Source organism: Astatotilapia calliptera, unplaced genomic scaffold, assembly GCF_900246225.1.
Source record: "Astatotilapia calliptera unplaced genomic scaffold, fAstCal1.2 U_scaffold_37, whole genome shotgun sequence".
Lineage (NCBI taxonomy): Eukaryota > Metazoa > Chordata > Actinopteri > Cichliformes > Cichlidae > Astatotilapia > Astatotilapia calliptera.
Window position 1 is genome coordinate 72,195 of NW_020535775.1, and position 24,143 is coordinate 96,337.

A 24,143-nucleotide genomic window follows, 5' to 3' on the forward strand; every position below is an offset into this window, starting at 1 on the left:
ACATGTTGCTCTGCATCAGTGCTCAGTTTCCTGACAAAACAAGATGAAATATTGCTAAATATAATAGTATCTCCTTACACTTCAACAGAAGTGTTTTATTTTTGTAATTGTTTATCTGTTATTTTTCAGACTGAGTCACTGTGACCTGTCAGAGAGAAGCTGTGAAGCTCTGGCCTCAGGTCTCAGCTCTCAGACCTCTAATCTGAGACAGCTGGACCTGAGTAACATTAACCTGAAGGATTCAGGCGTGAAGCTTCTGTCTGAAGGACTGAAGAGTCCACGCTGTACACTGGAAACTCTCAGGTGAGATCAAGCATTTTTCTTTCATCAACTGACAGAATTAGCAGATTAATAATAAGGCAGTCCTCTAATAAGAGGAGAAGTGGAGGTGTTTTGAAGGGCAACGTACTCTTATGTTAACAAGACAGGAAGTAGTTCCTGGGAACTGCTTCCTTTGTTATTGTCTAAGTAGAAAATATGATGGTGAAACAGTGATGAGTTTGTAGAGGTGGATCCACAGCACACAATACAACAATGCTGTTGCGTGCTGAAAGCAGACTTCTCACAGATTCTGAGGCTGCAGGTTTCATCACTGTCCAACCAAAATTCACTGAACCAGCAGTAAATGAACGTCCAAAACGACGCTTCATGTTTAAAAAACAGATGATCAGGGGGATTTGTGTTTACATCTTTTTTGTGTGATCTGTTCACCTGCTGTTTTAGCTGTTTGGTGGTTGTTGAGATGGTTTTGTGAACTTTTAGCTGAGATCCTGACGTTTCTGTAGATACCACACATGTCTAATTACTTTGTACAGCATGAATGGCCATAACGAGGTTTTTAACAGTAAGAAAAGTTGTAAAACTTCAGAAAATATAGTTAAAAGTCCAAAACCTTCTACATCTGGTGGCTTGTGGTAAGGAGCAGATCAAACGAGTAAAGAATTACGTTATAATTATAAATGGCTTCAACAGCACATTCAGGTCTGTGAGACTCATTCAGACACTGAGCCGTGGCTCTGTGCTACATGCACATATTTCTGCATCTCTGCCATTCAGACACACTTTATATATAGTTTATTTTATGTAGGATTCAATACTGAACTGTACATTTAGTCTTTTTAAAGGCAGCAAGTTGTATTCAGTGTTTTCATAAAAGCCTTATTTTTATCCATTTACTGCTATTAGGAAGAACACGTGAGGTTTAAGACCTGGACCAGTTTGAAACCTTTTGTCCTCCACAGTGGAAAATGGGTGGAAATAAAAATGGGTCTCACTTTAGCCAGCTCCTAATTTTATCAGTTCTGCTCTCAGCGTCTCCTGTATATCTCCTGTATAAATGTTGCACTCAGCTTTGTGGTCTCCAATATCACTGAAATGCAGCCAGATGCTGCTCATTTTGCCTTTTCACTCTTTCCTGACACGCTTGCATTTCAGTACAGCTCCCATTTCTCTGTGTACTGGTCTCTACCACTACCCTTGCTGTCTATGGGACATTTCCGTCCTCTTTCACATAATGGTATGATCCCAGTCTGTCTCTTAAAGTGTTTGGCCACATGGTTTGCTCATCAGAATAAAACCTCAGCCGTGCTCACATTGATTATCAGCAAGCCTGAAAATTCATCAATATTTGACATATGAAATTATGTCAAGGGCTGGATTTGGCCCACGGGCCATATGTTTGACACCCCTGGTTTACACAGTTTGGTATTCAATGTACAAGTGAGCTAGCTCTCAGCTAACTAGCAGACAAGCTAACTGCTGGGACTGCATCTTTCTAACAAGAGCGTCAGACACTCAGACTGGTTTCCTTTGTGGATGATGATGTGTTCTCACACTGATCCTTCATGCTGATGCTGCCATCCACCCACTGCTCCTGGATTCCTCATCATCATCTCCATCAGCCCTCACAATACTCCACCTTCATCAGCTTCATGTTCAGCAGCCTGGATGGACAGTAATTCTTTCCATGGGTTATGGTGGGACATTGAGAGCTGAAGTCAAACAGCAGTGAGAATGAAAGACTGATTCATTTCTATTTAGTCTTGTGATGTGCAGCTTTGTTCAGAGCATTAAGGCCCAGCAAAGATCACTGAGGTCATAGAGTCCTGATGAAACCTGTGTGCTTATAGAAACTGAGACCAGATGAACCAGAATAGAAGGACATTAAAATGAAGTGTCAGCTACACAAAGGCAAAGCTATTCAGTTGTTGCTGTGAGTTATTTAAATGGAGGATGGAGTCAGACTTTAAGCTGCTGGACTCAGTCACTATATCCTGTTGTCCTCATAGAACCTGGACACACAGACTCACCTGTGACACAGTGACACACAGTGTGGGCTACACACACATTAGAAAGTGGATCAGTCACACTTGTGCAATCATTTGTTGTGCTGGGAAACCATGAACACTTTGAATCACATTAATGGCTTTGTTACAGCAACATGCAATCATGAGTTCAAAAGTAGTGCATTGTGTACTTATTTTAATAGTACTGCAGTATGAGAAGTGCAACATTCAGTGTGCAGAAACAGATCAGGTGCTTTCTAACAGCAGTGTTCCCTTTAACACAGCAGCAGTTCAAATATTTCTGTCAGTCTGAGCTGAAACATGAATCTAATCAAATATCAAATCAAAGTTCTTTGCCTCTGCCAGGACGTTAACATTTGATCTAGTTTTTTACAAAGTTCCCTCAGCGTCCAGAGCCACCAACATACCTTTGATCAACAGCAAGTGAACATTTATAAATGTGTGTTTGCAGAACAGGAAGCAGCAGAACTATTGTTCTGTTATCAGGCAGCAGCACAAACGCTCATCAGCTCATTTACTGTGCAGGACTTTGAGTGTGTGAAGTGTGTGTTTGTGCTGGATTTCCTTTGGAGAATCTCAGTCAGAAACCAGACAAAGAAAAACTCTTTCAACAGTCCAGGTTGAGTTGACAACATGAACTGCATTTATCTTCCTCTGACTGACATGTTCTTCCTCCTCTGCACCGAGCCAGCTGCTAAGACTCACAAGCTCATTGACATTTTCTGATGTTAAAGAAACTCTCTTCTTCTGCACAATATGAGCAGCAACAGAGAAGAAGCTTTCACAGGTACAGATGTTGCAGCTGTGGCCAAGTACATGTGCTGCATGTTGGAGCAGCACTCTGATGGACAGGCCTCTGTACTGATGGTGGGCTCTGCTCTGTATCCACCACACTGTTCTCAGCTGAGTCTTCCTCCTGTTCACACTCTGATGAAGCACCAACAGGGCCAACTTCTTCTCTGGTGGCTCGGATGTTGTTGCTTCCACAGGTTTCCCTCCAACAACCCTCTGTTCCTGCAGTGAGTTCAGTAAGATCTGGGTAAACACTTGAGCTCCTTGAATCTGGCTCCAGCAGCAGTTTTCACATATACAATGTTGGCATTTTGCTTGCGTGTCTCCAGGTCTGTTCTGAATGTAGACTTGAATTTGACCACGTAGGCGGGGTCATCATCTGAGCTGTCCATCACCTGAGAGAGATGACAAAACACAGAATCACAGAGCATGAAACCAACGTTTCTCCTCCCAGAAGTTCAGTCACAGACCTGCAACAGAAACAAGAAGATTCAAATGACGCAGAGCTTTCATTTACTTACCGTATTTTCACGACCATAAGGCGCACTGTGCTAAAAGGCGCAGTCTCAGTTATGTGTGCCCTTACTGTATTTAACACACACATAAGGCGCACTGGATCATAGGGCGCATAGAAGTACCGTATGCGTATTTAAAAATAAAGCGGGAGCAAACCTGAGTTCGGTACCTTACTCACATTTTTATTACCAGTAATCGTCATCATCAACAACACACAAGCATACAAGTGTGCGTATTTAAAAATAAAGCAGGAGCAAAACAAAGTTTGGTACTCACATTTTTATCATCAATCAAACCCATCGAAGTCCTCATCCTCTGTGTCTGAATTGAACAGCTGCGCTAAGGCATGTATGAGCCTCAAGACGCACCATCACAAGAAGAACACATGAGCTGTAGAAAAAGGAGAGACTACGAAAGCCACGGTGTTACAACATGAACCAGCTGTTGGTCTCTCTGGAGACTACTGGGCGTGGCTGTGTAACCATGGTTACCTGGGAGTTACAGAAACGTGCAGAACATGTGATTCATGTTGCACAGCAGTGGGACATTTGAAATACAGTCAGCACACTCAGTACAGATAGTGCATCAAATATGATGCTGCTGCCAGACGTCTGCCTTTGAACACGTCCCTGCATCGCGCACAACACCAAGGTTGCCATGGCAATCACAGCTGACAGGGACAAAGCGCACAGCTGGAAGCCTGCAGGTATATTTAACATGATGTATTTCTCAGTGTCCTGTCTGTGTGTGAGAGACAAACCGCCTCTGTATGTGTGTGTAAATACAGCATGAATATGTAGAGGACATGTTTGTGGATATACCGTACTTTCACGACCATAAGGCGCACTTAAAAGTCTTAGATTTTCTTCAAAAAGTACGGCGCGCCCTATAGCGCAGTGCGCCCTGTGTGTTGTAAGGAGGACGTAGTAGAGAACGCCATGAGAACGCTAAAGGGTGAAGTGTGTGCGTTGACTTTATTGCACATACCTGTATAAAAGAACAGGTATGTGCGTTATGCAGGACACCGTTGTTTTAACAACCCTGAAAATGGCAAAGAGACACGCTTACGAAGCACAGTTTAAACTGAAGGCCATCAGCTACGCGGAGGAACATGGAAATCGAGCAGCGGCGAGAGAATTTAAGATTAACGAATCGATGGTTCGCAAGTGGAGGAAGCTGGAAAACAAGCTCCGACAGGTCAAGAAGACGCAGCTGAGTTTCCGCGGACATAAGGTGATCATCGAGTAAAGAACGAGCGGGAGAAGCGTTTCGACGGTCACCATTCGGCTAAAAGCAGTTTCACTTTCACTTTTTATGAAACGGTGCCATTTTTCCATCCGGACCAGGACTACGGTAGCGCAGCAACTTCCAGCGGATTATAAGGGAAAGCTGGCCATCTTCCGCTCCTACTGCAGCAAACACATCGGCGACAAACACATCCAGCGATGGATGACCGATGGAGACCACAGTTTCACCAAGAGTGGAAGGCAGCGCCGGGAGAGTTACGCCACAATTTGCCAATGGATTGTAGATGCTTGGGCTAACATGTCTGCTGGCACTGTTGTTCGAGCTTTCGCAAAAGCCGGCATCATTTCCGAGGAGCCGCACGGCACGGAAAGTGACTCTGACGGTGAAGAAAGTGAACCTGGCATGTTTGATGGAGATTTAGTGCAGCTGTTCAATTCAGACACAGAGGATGAGGACTTCGATGGGTTTGATGATAAAAATGTGAGTACCAAACTTTGTTTTGCTCCTGCTTTAGTTTTAAATACGCACACTTGTATGCTTGTGTGTTGTTGATGATGACGATTACCGGCAATAGAAATGTGAGTAAGGTACCGAACTCAGGTTTGCTCCCGCTTTATTTTTAAATACTCATACGGTACTTGTATGCGCCCTATGGTCCAGTGCGCCTTATGTGTGTGTTAAATACAGTAAGGGCACACATAACTGAGACTGCGCCTTTTAGCACAGTGCGTCTTATGGTCGTGAAAATACGGTATATTAATAACTAACCTCGTGTTGTGGACAAATGATCTCAGTTGTTCTCGTATGGGCTCAAAATGTGGTCATAAATATTTTGTACTTGTAAAAAAAATTTGTGCGTGCGTAAAAAAGATTTGTGTGTGGACTTAGAAAAAAAAAACCCTGCAAGTTACAAGTACGGATTTTGACCCTATTTTTCTTCCTTTCATCTGATTGGTCAATGTCATGTCAATCAACAATGTAACAATCCAATTAGAGAACAGATGGGTTTGGCTGTCGAGGGGCGCTTTTTTTTAACTGCAGGTCTTTGCCTGCATACATGCACATATGTCCCTCTGTGGGGGGTCACTCCCACTAGGTTTATATCTGGGACTCTCCACCATTTGACCTTAGAACTGAAGAAGCTTCTCGGATGAGAGGTGAAACGTCTTCAAGTAACTTAAAGAAGTCCAGACGCTTTTCTTTGCAAGCTCCTTTGACATTTGACCACGAGCAATCTTTTCTGGTTTCTTTGTAGCCAGAAACCAGCTCTCTCCTCGGCTTCCTCCACTACACGCTTCCCCCACGCCAGTCTCCTCCGTCACTATAAAGGAGAGAGTCATGAGCTCCATCACCCTCACCTGTGCCGTCCAACGTCCCGCCACCAGCCTCCACTGCAGCAGGCCAGAGACCACACCCCTGCCACAATAAGTAAAAGTATATCCTTGCTGTACCCTTAATGCTAAATGTGCTAAATTAACCGCTGCCTTTGCCCCTTTGGGATTATTCTTATGTCACTGGGATGTTGACCTTTGACCTTCACATTAGAGAGATGGGCAGACATAATTAGTGTATGAATTTTAAAGTAACAGGTAATAAAGAGAGTGTAGCAAATGTAGTCAGGTTTATTACTCTGTATCACACATGAGTGCCCGAGGGAGGCGGGGCTGACTGGGGAGACACAGGAAACAGAGAGACAGGGCTGACTCGACATGAAACGATGAAACGTGGGACACGGGAACAGAAACTAAACACAGGCTGAAATGAACACTGAGGGAGGGAGAACTAAGATTACTGAGAGCCTGATAAATAAGAAGAACAAAAACCAAGAAAAACAAGAGTCAAAGAAAACCAAAAACACAAAGCATTGGGCCAGGACCCACTGCTGTGACATTTATATGTGATAAAAACATTAAAAACTGCTCAGATGTTGAAATCTTTCTACGTATACTTTAGGTTCAGCTCTCCAGCCTGGCATTTGGTTAAGCATGATTCAAACATTTGATTTTGTTTAACTGGTTTTAATTATAGTTACTTTTTGTGAACATTTGTTGCAGCATTTAAAAATACATCATTTATTTTCAAACTTTTATTTGATTTAGAGCATCATATTTGACCAACGTAAATGTTTTAATTTCATATAAAATAACTGAAACAGTGAACTAAATATCTGAAATCTTTCCTTCCTTAAAAGTTATAATCCTACTTAAGTTATAGTGCAAACGCTTAAGCAACAAATATACTTGATGCTAATTAATTAATATTTCCCTTTGATGTTGCAACTATGCGGTCACTTCTGTCTTTAAACAAAATAATATTTTCCAGTTACAGAAATCATAAAGTCCAAACTAAAGTGCTACTGTTGCTATATGCATTTTATATAAATCATGGATGATGGTCCTGACATGAAGGAAGAGAAAGTTACAGGTTGCATCCTTTGACTTTGTCTCCGTGCCTTTGGGCCATTTTCAGAAGGACAACTGTTTCTGTTCAATTCTTAAATCAATTTTTTCAAACACAAACACTATTTTAAAGCTTCTAGAGAGTAAAATATTAATGATAATTATAATAACAATAATAAAAACAAAAGCTCTCAGCTCCATCAAACCAAGCAGCAGAAAGAACAATAACTGAAGAGAAAACTTTAACCTTGTAGACTTCATTATGTTCCAGCTGCTCTACAGACGCTGTGACCTCGAACTTAAGCAGGTCGTAAAGTATGTGCAGCTCAATAACTTCATAATCAGACCCTGTGGTATTTAGGCAGCAGAACAACTAAGAATAACAACTACAAATAATGTTTTTAGGTTTCTGTTGTACTGCAAGGTTCTGTACAGGAGAACCAAACCAAGAGCAAATATTACGTCTCATTTACACCTGAGCACGAAGAGCCATCAACATTTAGCAAATTGAATCATCTTTGTTTAGATGCAAGAAGAATCATATAGAAATGAAAAAGTAGAAATAGAAATCCAGAGCAAAGATATCCTCTAATTCAGCGTAGCACATGTGCAGCTGCTGCGATTCACGTAAGCATTCGGCTCGTCGCTGTTGCAGATTTTTCTCTCGCTGTTCTGGCTCACAGCGCTGCAAACACAAAAATAAATATCCCCAAAGGTGTGAAAGGGAGCTAATTAGTAAGAGTATTGTTACTCTCTGCAGGAGTAGTCCAGCAGTAGAAATCAGTCCAATAACAAGGTGTGTAACATCTAGCAGGGTGACAGAAAAACCCAGGGTAACTTCTAAGGACCTCAACGTCTCTCTCACATTGTGTTTTTTAAACATGCTTCCATTTGTCACTTCAGTCTTTACTCTGAAAAACAGGAAGAGAAATCATGGCTGAAACAATTTCTCATGAAACCAGGGGTGTGGTCCAACAGTCAGTTTGGTGAGGAAGGTTCCTAACTGAGAGAAGTGACCCAGAAGTATCTGTGTAGCAGCCACAATGAATCCAGATCATGAGCTTTATTAACTGATCAAAGTCTCTTCTTTCATCTTCTGTATCATTCAGTTTGCATTGGTAATGCCCATTATTGTAATGCTTTTTTAAGACGAGCAAAACTTTATTTCACTTTGGGTTAGCTGGGATAAGTGATGGATGGAGGGAATTTTACTTCAGCCACGGAAATCCTAAACAGGAAGGAGGAGCAGAGTTACAGTGGATCACTATCCAGCAGGGAAACAAGGTTTATTTCAATTTCTTGGCCATGAGTGAGATTTACTGAGTGGGCAAATTAGGGAGACGACACCATCAGATCCCGAGCCCTCCATGTGTTAATCAAGAGACGGCTGCTGTGCTACATCCATAAATAATGAATAAATTAGGAGCTAAAGCTGAAAGGACAGTTTATTTGTACCATCTTCACGTGAACACATTCAAGAACATCACAGATGAAGAAACATTAAAAACTTCCACACTACATAAAGCAAGAAAAATTGTTTTTCTTTCAGGTGGTTTCAGAAAAACAGAAACATCAAACATCTCCAAGACTCTCTTTGAAAGAACTAAAAACCTTTGTTCTCATGGTCCAATCATGAGTGAACTCCCCGATGAAGCCTTGTGTGCTAAAACATGTCAGAGTTTTAAAGGTTAAACATGAGTTTCCAAAACGTTTTGCTGGAGAACAATGAACTATTTGACTGAGTTTCAATCATTTACAGACGAGCAAAACCAGGACAGAGAAAAAAGGACAAAACTGACTCAGTAAAACACAGAAAAGAAGATCCCATGTAGATCTGTATTATGTAGAAGTTCAGCCCAGCAACCAGTTCAGTTCAACACAAGTTTAAATGATTCTATCTGAACTCTGTGGAGCCTGATCTCAAGCTTTTAGAGTCTGACACAGAAACCAGAGGATCTTTCTGTGTCTTCAGATTCACTGTGATCCAGTGATGGGAGTGATTTCAGCCCTGAGTGATCGCGCTGATGTTTGCACAGAGCAGACAATGAGGTGAATGTTTGGGCACATTGGTAACAGTGAAACAGTTTATTAGTAACGTGGGATCGTTTGTGTGCAGAGTATGAACTGAGATTCCTGAAGCTCTTGTCACACTGGTCACAGCTGTAGTTTCCTTCCATGTGTGCACGTTCATGAATGTTACGATGACCTGACTGTGAGAAGCTTCTCTCACAGTGTCTGCACTTGTGTGGTTTCTCTCCTGTGTGGACTCGTTTGTGTGATTTAAGCTGACTTGCAGTGGTGAAGGATGACCCACACTGATCACAGAGGTGCTTTTTAACCCCACTGTGAATCAGGTCATGTTGTTTTAACTCACTTGGTGTGGTGAAGCTTCTCCCACATTCTTTGCAGTATTTCAGTTTGTCTCCAGTGTGTCTACGTTGATGTACTTTTAGGGTCTTTTGCTGACTGAAAGTTTTTCCACAGAGGTCACAATGAAAGTCTTTCCCACCACCACAGTGATGACAGGGTTGAGAACTGGATCCATCTGTGTCGCTCTGCTTCTAAACAAAGACACAAAGACAGTGTAAGTCAGTCCTTCAACATTTGTATCCTGAACGTCGCCTGAAATAAAGAGCATCTCTGCAGATGTCCAGCTACATTTGACTGTTTCAGTTAACACACTCAGTTTACTGGGCTGCAATAACTACAATACTACCACCATAATACTACAGTAATACTAAAATCATAACTGAAAGGAAAATCTGAATAATCACTCAGAGCTGCTTTTCCATGCAGTAGAATTGCTAACATGCTAACACAGTTTAATGAGCAGAGTTGTTCCAAACAGTCAGGCTAAAATGACAAGATAACAATATAAATACATACCTCACAGTAGCTGCACTTGTAGAGTCTCTTTCTGGTGTGGATCTGTTGGTGTTGTCTCAGGTGACGTGGAGATTTAAAAGTCTTCTCACACAGGTCACATTGATAAGGTCTCTCCTCAGTGTGGGTAAACATGTGTCGTTGCAAGTGTGTGTGAGTTGTAAACTGTTTGCCACACTGTTCACAGCAGTACACATCATGTCTGGTGTGAATGCGTAGGTGTGTATTTCGGCTCCCTCTCTGGCTGAAAGTTTTTCCACAGATGTCACAGCTGTATGGCTTAATTCCAGAGTGGGTAACTAGATGCCTCTGTAAGTGGCTACTTTGAGTAAAAGCTCTGCCACACTGATCACAGCTGTATGGCTTAATTCCAGAGTGGGTAACTAGATGCCTCTGTAAGCTGCTACTGCGAGTAAAAGCTCTCCCACACTGATCACAGCTGTACGCTTTAACTCCACTGTGGACGAGTTGGTGTCTTTTTAGGGAATCCTTCCAGGAAAAAGACTTTCCACACAAGTCACAGCTGAACGGTCTCTCTCCAGTGTGGATGACCTGATGCTGTTTTAGTTTAGCCCTCACGGTAAAACCCTTCCCACACTCGTCACAGGTGTGTTTTTTCTCTCCCTTTCTTCTGTGAGGTTTGTCGGCCTCCTGAGAGCGCTGACTTCTGGCTCCATGTTGGTCCTGCAGTGACAGAGATACAAACAGAGGCAGTGAGTGAAATGCAGTTGTGGAACAAACTCAACCTTCAAACTCCATTAACACTAGTTTTAAACCTGAAGGTGGAGCGTGGCACCAAACACCTTAAAGGTCTCTTATCCCCACCTGCTGGTAGTTCTAACACATTACATCCAACCTGCTGTTAAAGATAATTCATGACTGTTCAAACACTAAAATCATGCCCATCCCTCCTGATTGTACACACACACACACACACACACACACACACACACACACACACAGTTTTATAATTTAGAGTATTTTGTTGTTTCCTATTACATATTTCTATAATTTGTATAGATTTATACAGAATTATTCAGTGATAATAAATCCTATGTTTGTTTATTCTAAAGGAACCCCGTTAGCTTCCACAACAGATGTTGCTCGTCTTCCATCAAATACTTACATAAAATATTACACAATAAAGTGGATTCAAGATATCCACATAATTTCACTCTTACATCCACAGTGAGGTTTCACAATTGTTCAAACATAAGCAATCAATAATAATAATAATAATATCAATAACATTGAGGCACATTACACAAATTTCAAAAACAAATCATGTCTTACAATATTTACAACAACTAAAAGCTCTGTAAATCGGCTTTTAAGTGTTCATTGAAGTTTTGAATAATTCTCTAATTTTTTAAGGCAACTTATTCCACTTAAAAGTTGCTCTAAATGTAACAGTTTTACAAAACGTTACTTTTAACTCGAGCATTTACTAAATTGCAGTTTATTGAAAACTGTGTAATATGATGATGTATTTCATCTGGATACTGCAGCTGAGCAGAATAAATGTGGTGTGTTTAACAGAATTGCTTTCTTTAGAACTACAAGTAAGCCATAGAATATTTTAGCCTGTACAGGAAGCCAAGAAAGGTTATTATGCATTTTATCAATATTAGTATAGTATGAACATCTTCACACTAATCTGGACGCCTTATTCTGGACTAACTGAAGTCTGTTAAGATCTGTCTTATTAGCTGCTGACCAAATGATTGAACAATACTCCAGATGAGACATTACTAGTGCATTAATGACATCTTTCATAATGAAGAAGTGATACACAAAGAGCATTTCATAGCCATAGCTATGCCTTGTCGGCAGAGTTATGTGACATTAGTGATGTTTGTACTTTCAGCGTTAACTTGGTTTTAAAGCCTTTAAAACAGTAGTTCCCAAACTACCGTACGCGTACCCTCGGGGGTACGCAAGTGGCTGTAGGGGGTACGCGTGGGTTGGGGTTGGAGTGGGGATCAAAAGTTTTAAAAGCCGAAATTTGCGCTAATGCAGTTTTTTTTGCCTGTCAAATACATGACTATATACCACCCTCTGGTGTTCAGCAAAAAAATAGCTCTGACAAAATACATGGGCGTGATTTGCCCAAATGACTGACACCTAACAGTTGAAGTTGCCTCCAAGCATTCAGTGCAGCGCGAAAATGGACAAGTGGTTAACAAGAAAAAAAGGCCCTACCACAGAGACACCGGCCACAACAACCAATAAGCTCATATCTGAAGATGCATTTTCCAGTGACCGCACAGGTGATTGTTCAACAACAATGTGTTCGTCAGATTTGGATGCTAGCAGTGCTAGCAGGGATGTATCTGTGGTTACTAGCCAAGTGGCTAGCATAGCTGGAGCCAGCCATGTGGAAAGTGATGAAGTGTCTGATGCGGAGCGTCAAAGTGGGAGAAAGCATGACAGCACGGACTGTAACACAACCTCATCAAAGAAGCGCAAATATGATGACAATTATATTTCGCTGGGGTTTACGTGTATAAATATTGGTGGATTTTCCCGGCCACAGTGTGTTATTTGTGCAAAAGTATTGTCTCAGAACTCAATGAAACCTTCACTTTTGCGCAGACATTTAGAGACAAATCATCCCCATTTGAAAAATAAACCAAGGGAATATTTTGAGTGACAGCTAAAATCACTTTCAACAAGTAAAACCTGCATTCAGGTGCCAGATCTTATGAATAAAAACAGACTACAAGCATCTTACATGGTCAGTTACAGAGTGGCTAAAAACAACAAACCCCACACTATTGTGGAGGACCTCATTCTCCCTGCTGCTTTAGATATGGTAGGGACAATGTTGGGGGAAAAGGCAAAAAAGACGATACAGTCCATTCCATCATCAAACAATACTGTCTTACGGCGCATCAATGCAATGTCAGAAAATGTTTTACAGCAGCTACTTCTGCGCATACGCCACAGTGAATGTTATGCAATACAGCTGGACGAGACCACGGATGTGGCTGGCCTGGCGCATCTTCTCGTATATGTGCGCTACATTCATGAAGGAACCATCAAGGAGGACATGCTGTTCTGTAAACCGCTGGAACAAAGGACAACTGCCGCAGATATTTTTCAAAAGCTGGACACATTCATGAACACACATGGACTCGTGTGGGACAGATGTGTTGGCATCTGTACTGATGGCGCACGGGCCATGACTGGGAGACACGGAGGTGTGGTTTCGCGTGTGCAAGCAGTCGCGCCAGATGCCTCCTGGGTACACTGCAGCATCCACCGAGAGGCTCTTGCTGCAAAGGGAATACCTGTCTGTTTGAAACATGTTTTGGACACGAGTGTAAAAATGGTTAACTTTGTGAAAGCCAGGCCGCTGAACTCCCGCTTATTTGCTGCGTTGTGCAATGAGATGGGCAGCGAGCATGAGACATTATTACTCCACACAGAGGTTCGCTGGCTATCTAGAGGGAAAGTGCTGACCCGTTTCTTTGAGTTGAGGGATGAACTTAAAGTTTTCTTCAGTAACCATCCCTTTGAGCTGTCTGAACATTTGCATGATGAAGAGTACCTTACGTGCCTGGCTTATCTGTGTGATATATTTTCTCGTCTGAACGAGCTCAATCTCGGATTACAAGGCGTTTCTGCAACTATATTCAATGTTCAAGATAAAGTTGAGGCCATGATAAAGAAGTTAAACCTTTGGAAGAACTGCTTGGATACAAACAACACTGAAGTCTTTCCTGTGCTGCATGATTTTCTGTGCTCTAATGATCTCACACTATCTAAAAGTGTAAAGCGCGAATGTAACGTGCACCTTGAGGAGCTGGCGGTGCAGTTACGCCGATACTTCCCAGAGACGGACGGCTCAAATGATTGGATACGTCACCCGTTCACCGCCGTGCCTACTTCGTTATCACCGTCTGACCAGGAGAGCCTAATTGAAATCGCCACAGATGGATCTCTAAAAGTTGAACACGCTCAAAAGAACCTGGCGGATTTCTGGATAGGGCTGCGCACTGAACAGCCCGCGCTGGCTAAGCACGCTGTCAAGACTCTGATGCCTTTCGCCACCACATACTTATGCGAAAAGGGATTTTCTGCTTTAACAAACATGAAAACAAAATACAGAGCAAGACTTTGTGTGGAAAACGATTTAAGACTCAGCCTTTCCCAAATTGAGCCAAACATTGAAGAGCTGTGTGCCTCTGCTCAAGCACATCCATCACATTAAATAAAGTTCTGTTTAATGAAAGTTCATGGCCTTTATGCTCTCGACAAAAAAGTGAATTCTAATAAATCCTTTGATACACTGCTAGTATTAAGTAGTAAAGTTTGTTATTAAAACTCTGTCATTACTAAAAAATATTGATAAATTCATTTGGTGGTGAGAAATAATCGACTGTGCAGTATTTATCTTTATGCATGCGATATTGCAATGTATTTATAGACACTAATTAAGAGTCGTTCGTAGTAGGGGGTATGCGGCTGAGGGTGACATGTCTCAAGGGGTACGTGGCTGGAAAAAGTTTGGGAAGCACTGCTTTAAAATATACGCCGTTCAATAGTCGACCTTAATCTGACAGAGAATGTGATGATTTTGTGGATAATTAAAGTCAGTCATATATCCACAAACACAACAAGCTGAAAGTCAGTGATGCTGCTCGGTTTGCAGTCCTGAACATCACGGCACAAGCAGGATCCACTGCACTGTTAATGTTAGCTGTGTTATATTGCTGCCTCTGTTCGGTGGTGTCGAGCCAAACGCACTTTAACGTGTGTTTGAACGAGCTGACGGTTCACTCGTTAAGCTGAAAGAAAGATGCTTTAATCACAGCAGTCACACATGTGTCCACTGCACCATCTGGAACTCTTCTTGTTTTGTAATAACACAAACACTAAATCCTGCTTCTCTGTGCTGTTGTGTAGCAGTGTGTACACCTGAGACTGTCACCTGTCTGTCTGTCCTGCACTCTCTCTCTGTTTCTTTCTCTATGAAAGGCAGCAACAAGTTTAATGTTCAGAAACCTAAAGTCTGTATCAGCAGCAGAATGGAGCTAAAAATAAATGTTGGTTTCAGTTCTATGAAGCTTTGAGTATTTTGGATCAGTAGCTGCTGTGTTTGTTGCATCATATTGCTGTAACTGTTTATATGCTTTATATATTCTGAGCTAAGTTGATCTATAGTGTTACATCATATTCTATAAGGATGTTATGTGTTTGTAGACTTTCTGCCCAGTTTGACCCATTTAGCAGACGTCAGCCTGTTTAAGGCTCTGATGTCTATTCTGTGTGACTTACAGCAGTTATGACATGGTCTGATTTTCTCACCCAATAAAGGAATATTTCCTATATCAGTCTACTCTTCATTCTATCAGACACAGTTATCACAGCTCCTACATTTGCTTTTTACACATATATGTAAGCATTGAGCCACATTTAGTACCAACATATTAAACGAACAATATTTGTCTCTTATATATGATACATCTGTATACACACTGTCACAGATACTTGTCTGTGAGTGAAGTGATTAATATAATAACTATAATCCATCCATCCATCCATCCATCTTCATCCGCTTTATCCGAGGCCGGGTCGCGGGGGCAGCAGCCTAAGCAAAGGGAGGTCTGGGTCTAATAACTATAATATTGGCCATATTATATTTACATTGCCACAGTGAGATGACTTTAGTCTCATGAACAACATCAGCTAATTGTTATTTACAGCTAATCTTAAACGACTGTTCAGCACAGAAATGAAGCCCAACAATCATGTTTCACAGTCCTGTGGTCTCAGCCTCAGATACTCATCAAATCACACAGAGCTCATGTAGAAACAAATGAACTAAATATGTTCTCCTTCATTTCTGTCAAACAAAGCTGTATGAAACGTTTCCAGCTGTTAGTATCATGGTTGCTAGGCAACCTGGGCAGCGCGACGGAGGCTAGACGTCCCATTTCACGAGCCTACGAGCCTCGCACTTCGGCCTTAGCGGTCTTTGGGTACGCGGCCCTTGAGGACTTTAAAGCTGCAGAACCTGAATCGGGATACAGCCATGATGATCTCCAGCCTCGTGCTCGCCAACATTCTCACCTGAGTTAAGAAGACGATCACTGAAATGGTCTCAGCAGGTCCTTTGATGACAGCAATGAAATGCAGTGGTAAGGCTTTTTGGGGATTAAGTTCGTTTTCATGGCAAAGAAGGACGATGCAGTTCATCTGATCACTCCTCATAACATTCTGGAGTGCAGGCAAAATGCTATTATAAAAACTTAAGCAGCAACTTCTCCAGGTTCCAATATTTATGCAATTCTCAAACCTTTTGGCCACGACTGTATAACCTCTTCTGAAGTTTAGTGGATATTATACATGGTTATGCTCAGGATGTGTCGGCCAGTTTCCACTGGAAACGCCTTTTGGTTAAACTGTCAGCGAGGAATTTGCATTTGCACTGTTACATTTTTATATAACTTTAATGCACATAAACAACAGCTGCTTGTTTCAGTGAAAATACATTGATGGGTTTTTAATAAAGTTGTGCAGCTGTAAAGTATTTTGTCTGGTGTCAATTCTATCGTCAGCTACATCGTTATGGCAAATGTTCAGATGTATATGGTGATAAATATCTTTGGTCACATGGTCCTGCTCTGTCTGTCACCTTCTGTGTTGAGCTCATTGTTTCCTCTGTAGTGGCTGAGCTGAGTCCAAGTAGCTGAAAATGTTCCTCTGCTGCTCCGTCAGACTCTCCTCCTCCTGCTGATCAGCTGGGACACAAAACAGATCTTTGTTAGGCTCCACACTGCACTGAAGAGTCAAAGTGTCTCATATGTTCATCTGACAAGTAAAAGAACACATTTTTGTTTCCCGAGGTGGGCAACTTGTTGGAAACAAACACAAAAGCTTTGAGCACTGATACCTGCCATTGCTGGCATTGAAAGATGCAACGCCAGCAATGTACAACCAAGATGGCGCCGCGTATGGATGCCCTGGTGCTTCAGTGCGTTACTTTTGTCTTGTTTTTGTGCATTTCTTCTGTGTCTGGGCACTCCTCTGGATACTCTTACACCAGAGAAGAGCTCCTTAACTACAGGACTACAACGCCTGTGGATTTATTTCCAATATTTGTCGCATCTGCGGCAGATTTACTGCAGACTCTGATCAGGAAAGCGAGACGCCGAAAGAGAGGGAAGCGAGCCGGCGCACTCGTGCGTTTGAGGAGACGCGGACTGCGAACTGCTCTTCCTGGGATCTTCCTTTCCAATGTACGATCACTCAGGAATAAGACAGACGAACTGGCCCTGATGAGAAGCATGAACAGAGACTTTGCCTCCTCCTGTGTCTTTTGTTTTACGGAGTCGTGGCTCAGTGAGAACATCCCAGACTGCGCGCTCAAGCTGGAGGGCTTCCATCTGCTGCGCGCGGACCGGCAGGCCGCTCTCTCCGGTAAGTCCAAAGGTGGAGGTGTCTGCTTCTACATTAATAGTGGCTGGTGCACAGATGTGACAGTGATTGCTCAGCACTGCTCTCCCTCTCTGGAATATCTTTTTATTCACTGCAAACCGTTTTATTCTCCGCGGGAGTTTGCTTCATTCATCCTGGCCGCTGTTTACATCCCGCCAGACGCAGATGCGCAGGCAGCTCAGTGCGCACTCGCGGAGCAGATTCTCCACATGGAGCGGACATTCCCGGACTCTCTCATCATTGCTCTTGGGGACTTTAACAAAGCCAATCTGAGCCATGAGCTTCCAAAATATAAGCAGTATATTAAATGCCCGACCAGAGAGGAGAGGACATTAGACCACTGCTACAGCACGATCAGCGGGGCCTATCGCGCGGTGCCCCGCGCTTCACTCGGACTTTCTGACCACGTCATTATCCACCTAATCCCCGCGTACAGACAGAGGCTGAAGCTCTCCAAACCTGTCGTGAGGACTAAAAAACTGTGGAGCAACGAGGCTGTGGAGGAGCTTCGCACGTGTTTGGAGTCTACAGACTGGGTCACATTGAAGGCTGCTTCTAACAGCTTGGACGAGTTTACGGACACTGTCACCTCCTATATCCACTTCTGTGAGGACAGCATTGTGCCATCACGCACCAGGGTGAGTTATAACAATGACAAACCCTGGTTTACTCCTAAACTCAAAAAGCTGTGGCTGGAAAAGAGTAAGGCGTTCAGAAGCGGAGACAGGGACTGCTACAGAGAGGCCAAGTACAGGTTCACTAAAGAAGTGGACATTGCTAAACATCAGCACTCTGAGAAGATGCAGCAGCAGATCTCAGAGAATGACTCGGCCTCTGTGTGGAAAGGTTTTAGGAATATTACAAACTACAAGCCTAAAACCCCCCACTCCACTGATGACTTGCTCTTAGCCAACACCCTTAACGACTTCTACTGTCGTTTTGACGAGCCATCAGGCAGCCTTCACACCTCCAACGGCCCCAACAATAGAGGCACTTTGGACACTCATTCCCCCACCTCTCCCCCCTCCATAGAGCCATCACCACCTTCAAACTGTTCACCTACAACACCCCCCTCCTCACCCCACACAAAAGAGGATTTCACACCACCTCCTCCCACCACAACTCTTCATATTCATGAAGCAGATGTGAGGAAGCAGTTTAAGAACCTGAATGCTCGGAAAGCTCCCGGCCCAGACGGTGTGTCTCCTGCCACCCTCAGACACTGTGCAAACGAGCTGGCCCCAGTGTTTTCTGGCATTTTCAACTCCTCACCGCAGGCATGTCATGTGCCTGCCTGCTTCAAGTCCTCCACCATAATCCCTGTCCCCAAGAAACCTAGGATCACTGGACTAAATGACTACAGACCCGTGGCTCTGACATCTGTGGTCATGAAGTCATTTGAGCGCCTGGTTCTCTCCCATCTCAAGACCCTCACGGCCCCCCTCCTGGACCCCCTGCAGTTTGCATATAGAGCCAACAGGTCTGTAGACGACGCCATCAACATGGCCCTACACTTCATCCTGCAGCATCTGGACTCCCCAGGAACCTACGCCAGGATCCTGTTTGTGGACTTCAGCTCTGCCTTCAACACCATCCTTCCAGACCATCTCCGAGGCAAGCTTTCCCAGATGAATGTGCCTGATCCCATCTGCCGGTGGATCACTGACTTCCTGACGGACAGGAAGCAGCATATGAGGCTGGGAAAGAATGTCTCGGACTCCCGGACCATCAGCACCGGCTCCCCTCAGGGCTGTGTTCTTTCTCCTCTGCTCTTCTCCCTGTACACCAACTGCTGCACCTCCACCCACCAGTCTGTCAAGCTAATCAAGTTTGCAGATGACACCACCGTTATTGGGCTCATCTCGGACGGGGATGAGTCTGCCTACAGGAGGGAGGTTGAACGTCTGGTGTCCTGGTGCAGCCACAACAACCTGGTGCTGAATGCCCAGAAGACAGTGGAGATTATTGTGGACTTCAGGAAGCACACAGCCCCACTCCCCCCCATCATCCTGACTGACACCCCCATCACCTCTGTGGACTCATTCCGCTTCCTGGGTACCACCATCACCCAGGACCTGAAGTGGGAGCCCACCATCACCTCCGTCATCAAGAAAGCCCAGCAGAGGATGTACTTCCTGAGGCAGCTGAAGAAATTCAACCTGCCAACACGGACGATGATGCAGTTCTACACTGCAATCATCGAGTCCATCCTCACCTCCTCCATCACCGTGTGGTACGCTGGAGCCACTATCAGGGACAAACAGAGACTGCAGCGTGTTGTGCGCTCTGCTGAGAAGGTGATTGGCTGCAGACTCCCATCTCTGCAGGACCTGTACACCTCCAGGACATTGCAGCGTGCAGCTCGGATCTCAGCTGACCCTTCTCACCCTGGACACAGTCTGTTTGACCTGCTCCCCTCAGGCAGGAGGCTCCGGTCCATTCGCACCAGAACCTCTCGCCATAAGAACAGTTTCTTCCCCTCTGCTGTTGGACACATGAACAATAACCGTATGACTGTCCCCGCCACTAACACATGACCCTACGCTGTGTCACTGCATCATTCCATGTTTGGCACTGATCACCACCTGCACTCATGTATATATCTTTCTACGTAGCACTCTTAATTCTTATTCTCATGTATATATCTCATGTATATCTCATGCCCATATCTTTCTACGTAGCACTTTTAATTCTTATTCTTACTTTTATTTTTTCATGTCTATTTAAGTGCTATTTATGACACTATGTTTGCACTGAAGCACCGCAGCAATTTCCTAATGTTGTAAACCTGCTCAACATTTGGCAATAAACCCCTTTCTGATTCTGATGTGGATTGTCAAGACTCAAACCAATCATCAAGCAAAGACAACAGGGATCAAATGTACCGCATTTTGATCCGGGACGTACTCTGCATGAAAACAAGCGCTCACTCTTCCTGCTCAACAAATGACAAGGGCGGAGCCTTATACCACGTGATACAGAAGCTGTGCCGTGTGATGCTAAAATTAGCAGGGAAAAAACAATGGAGAGCACGTCAGGGATGACGAGAAAGTGACAGGAGAAAATCCGTCCCGGTCAACCACCCAAACATCAATAACGGGAACCTTATACAGCGCTTCCCTATACACGTCGAACTCCCGCAGGCACAAAGACATTACGGAGGCTATCACTTATCACCTGACCAAAGATATGGCTCCATCAACACTGTGCAAAACGAGGGATTTAGGAAAACGATCAACACCCTAGACAAACGCTACACAGTGCCGTCCCGCAACTATTTTTCTATTGTTGCACTACCTGCTCTGTACACGCAGCGTCGAGCAACGGTGGAGACGGAATTTCAAGCAGGACAACATTTTGCTGCAACAACAAAACGTGAGACATTTGTTGTTTTATGTTTATTTATTGTTATGAGAGAATCATGATCTCAATTCTAAGCCAAAAAATCGTGATTCTCATTTTATGCAAAATCGTGCAGCCCTAACATTAACACAAAACTATTGTTTCACCAGAGAAACACACATGAAGAGAGAGAGAGAGAGACACAATAACAGCTACCAAACAGTCGTCATAATTCGTCACACAATGAGAAAAGGACAAATCAACAAGTAACAATGACTAATTAATATTAAAATCTGTAACATAATGTATTGTTTGGAGTTTAGTCTGATTGGTTCAGGATGACCTGCCATTATCCAATCACACGTCTGCTTACCTGCATCTTTTCTCTTTTTTCTAACCTGAGCACCTGATGGCTTTGAACTTTTGTTGTCCATCTTCCATTGGTTTGAATTTTGCGCTCCAGTACAAACACAAATCCCCCAACTCGAGGATCAGCACAATTAACCTAACAGCAGGCACGTGCAGAGGGGGGGGGGCTAGAGGGGCTTGAGCACCCGCCCCTTTCCTGATGGGTGCCCAAGGTGCCCTTTTGCTGAGGCAACTTTTTAAAAAAAATTATTTTTGTTTTTAATGTGTGTGTGCGTGCGGAGTCCTGTCTGTGCCCCTCAACAATAATATTTAACTAGTAATCACAGTTTTGCTAAATAAAAGGATCTGGCTTGCATCAGTCACATGATCACATTTAACCAATGATCGCCCTTGACGGCAGAACGCGCTGGTTACGAGCCGGGAACGAGCTCACAAAGAGCACGTGCATTTTTTCCGGTCCGGAGCTGTAGGAGAAACACAAGTGAACTCAGAGACACAGACTGATGCGACAAAACCAGTAAGTAGGTGTACAGCGCACACTGTAGTGTGTAGCACCCAGGAGTATTAGCTTATTACGTACACGTTGGTAAGCTGTCTTGTTGCAACTGACGAACTGAAACAAACGAGCGTGCTGTGTGTGCAACAGCGCGACAAACATTACCTGTCCTTTTATTAACTGCACAGGTAGTGCTGGTCACAGCTGCTGGCTACCTGTGTAAGGCTGTCATGGGTCTGTAGCTCTGTCACCGTTTTAGGGAACATATTTAGTTTTAAAGTATTTAGAACATATTTAGTTTTAAAGTAAGTTTCCGGGCTTTTCCTGCCTTTCTGGAGGGATTATATTTCACTAAAAAACGATCTAATATGCATGACCACATAATAATTATTATCATTATAATATATTAAAAACACACGCTGTATTTTAAAGAACATACATTAAGAAGCAGATTATATTAGATTTATATTTTAAATAAGACAAAATTTGGATTTTACAGCAGTAAAATGATTGTATCTCTACAGTTTAAACGTGTAATGTAATGAGTTTCTCCTCCCCTTTTGTGAGTGTGGACGCTTCATCTCTTTGCTCTTTAAATGCTTTGCTTCTTTTATTGATTTTTATTGATTTTTATGCTGATTTTTTCCCTTTTTTCCTTATGAGCTTACCTGCGATAGCTTCTGGACACTTATAGATCATTAGGACTAAAGTGTTCTTAACAGAAACAGCAACATTTTTATAGTTACCTTATCCTCAGCGCTCCGTGTGTCTGTGGCCTAGACACAGCTGAAGCCTGATTACAGCGTCTGGGCACCGAACAGCCTCAATAGCCTGGAAAGGTGCTAACCGCTAGGCTAACTAGCAACAAGATGCCTTCCCTATCCACAGATGACTACCACAGCCTCCTGCAGAAGATTGCAGTACTGGAGACAAAAATTCATCGCTTAGAAGTAAACGTGGAGGTAAATGGACTGTGTGGAAATGAAACAACCTTGCCTTTGATTCAAAACAATGGCGATGAGCAAGCTAGTACACAGCTAAGGAGCACAGATAACATGACCAAGAAAGTAGACTCTGTGCATCATTATTTTAAATCCTCAAGTGATAATCCCCCCTTGGACTGTCTTGGTGCAAAACCAAGACATAAATCATGTCTCCTGGAAGGGGGAGGACGTACCACAGGCAGGGCACAGCGAGCTGAAATCTCTGAAACCGACTGGCCTTCACTTCCTACGAGACAGAGAAGCTCTTCTACCCCTGTATACGAGAGGAAACAGGACTGGACAACCGTGAATAGGAAGGATAACAACAAACCTCCAAAACAACTGAATGTGAAACTGCACAACAGATTTGCTCCACTATCAAAGGACCCTGGATCTATATCGGACAACCATCCATCTAAAAGCAGCGAAGTAAGGTCTGAAAATCTGTTGAAAAGTAAAAGACCACAGGGAAAGCTAAAGGCTAGGCCTGAAACTCTGATTGTGGGTGACTCTGCCGTAAAGGATGTACAAATGATGTGCGGTAAGAACACTAAAGTCCTCTGCTTTCCTAACGATATGGTCAACAACCTGAAGGAGAGAATTCTTCAAATTGCAGATGAATATCCAACTGTGACAAACATTGTCCTGCATACAGGGTCAAACGATGTGTCCAAACAACAGTCGGAGGTTCTGAAACGGGACTTTATTGGATTATTAAATACTGTAAACTCTCTGAATGCAGCTGTATTCATCAGTGGACCTGTACCGCCGGTCAGAGGAGGAGACGAGAGATTCAGCAGGTTGTTTACACTGAATAAATGGATTATATCAGCATGTGCTGACCACTCAGTGCACTTTATCGACAACTTTAATATTTTTTGGGAACGCAGGCATCTGTTCAAAGCAAATGGATTTAATTTTAACAAGTCAGGGGTGAAACTGTTCACCTCCAACTTGTTTTATTCCATACGTCATCCATCTGTGCTTGGTGCCAAGGCTGAGATAAACGAGGAGTTATCTCATAAAGAGGAACAAACAGTACTCCAAGAACAGACAAAGCCCAGCAGAAACCTTGAGGAGGAGCTCCATTTGCCCCCACCCGGGAAGAGCCTCAGAAAGGAGAGACATCTGAGGCAAGAAGAGGGGTCCCTATTTGCCTCCAACTCTCTCAACAACACCAACGACCAGGACAAGGGACCACGACCTTCCCCAGTCCCCCAAACCCCTGACAGGCCATCACCCTCCTCCCCCTCCCTTTCTCCCTCCTCCCCACACCTGAAATTCACTGAGGAGATGATGGAGCGGGTCAATGCTGGGCTCAGATCTACCCCCTGTCCCAATCCCTTTTTGTCCCCCCTAAACC

The 24,143-nt window shown here is 43.4% G+C and overlaps 1 protein-coding gene across 3 annotated transcripts in view; it reads left to right on the top strand.

The window, feature by feature from the left end:
* LOC113018054 (uncharacterized) overlaps positions 1-24,143 on the top strand; it is a 48,459-nt gene that overhangs the window by 14,472 nt on the left and 9,844 nt on the right. For all 3 annotated transcript variants that reach the window (XR_003271681.1, XR_003271680.1, XR_003271679.1), the window contains exon 2: positions 130-303. The gene's annotated coding sequence lies outside the window, so the exon portion shown is untranslated. The remainder of the gene's footprint in view (positions 1-129; positions 304-24,143) is intronic.